This window comes from Carlito syrichta, unplaced genomic scaffold (assembly GCF_000164805.1).
Source record: "Carlito syrichta isolate Samal-C Ts95f unplaced genomic scaffold, Tarsius_syrichta-2.0.1 Scaffold304639, whole genome shotgun sequence".
NCBI lineage: Eukaryota > Metazoa > Chordata > Mammalia > Primates > Tarsiidae > Carlito > Carlito syrichta.
Window position 1 is genome coordinate 18,453 of NW_007248735.1, and position 490 is coordinate 18,942.

At 49.2% G+C, this 490-nt stretch overlaps 1 protein-coding gene across 2 annotated transcripts in view; it reads right to left on the bottom strand.

The window, feature by feature from the left end:
- Positions 1-490, bottom strand: part of NUP210L (nucleoporin 210 like) — a 125,762-nt gene that overhangs the window by 13,811 nt on the left and 111,461 nt on the right. The gene's annotated exons all lie outside the window — the stretch shown is intronic.

Sequence of the window (490 nt, forward strand, 5' to 3'; positions counted from 1 at the left end):
GCTACTCGGAAGGCTGAGGCAGAAGGATCACCGGAGCCCAGCAGGTCGAGGCTACGGTGGCCGGGAGCGGCCATTGTACTCCAGTCTGGGCAACCGAGTGAGACTCCAACTCAAAAAAAATATATAGGATCTTGCTGTGTTGTTCAGGCTGGTCTCAAACGCTTGGTTTCAAGTGATCCTCTTACCTTAGCCTCCCAAGTTGCTGGGATTACAAGTATGAGCAACTGTGCCTGGATCCTAAAATTGTCTTTTTTTTTTGGAGACAGGGTCTCACTTTGTTGCCCAGGCTGGAGTGCAGTGGTGTGATTATAGCTCACTGCAGTCTACAACTCCTGGCTTCAGCAATCCTCCATCTTAGCCTCCCGAAATGTTGACATTACAGGTGTGAGCCATTGTGCCTTGCCCATAAATTATTTTAAGTTTTTTTTTTTTTTTCCCGAGTTGGAGTCTCACTCTGTCACCCAGACTGGAGTGCAGTGGCTGCTCCCGG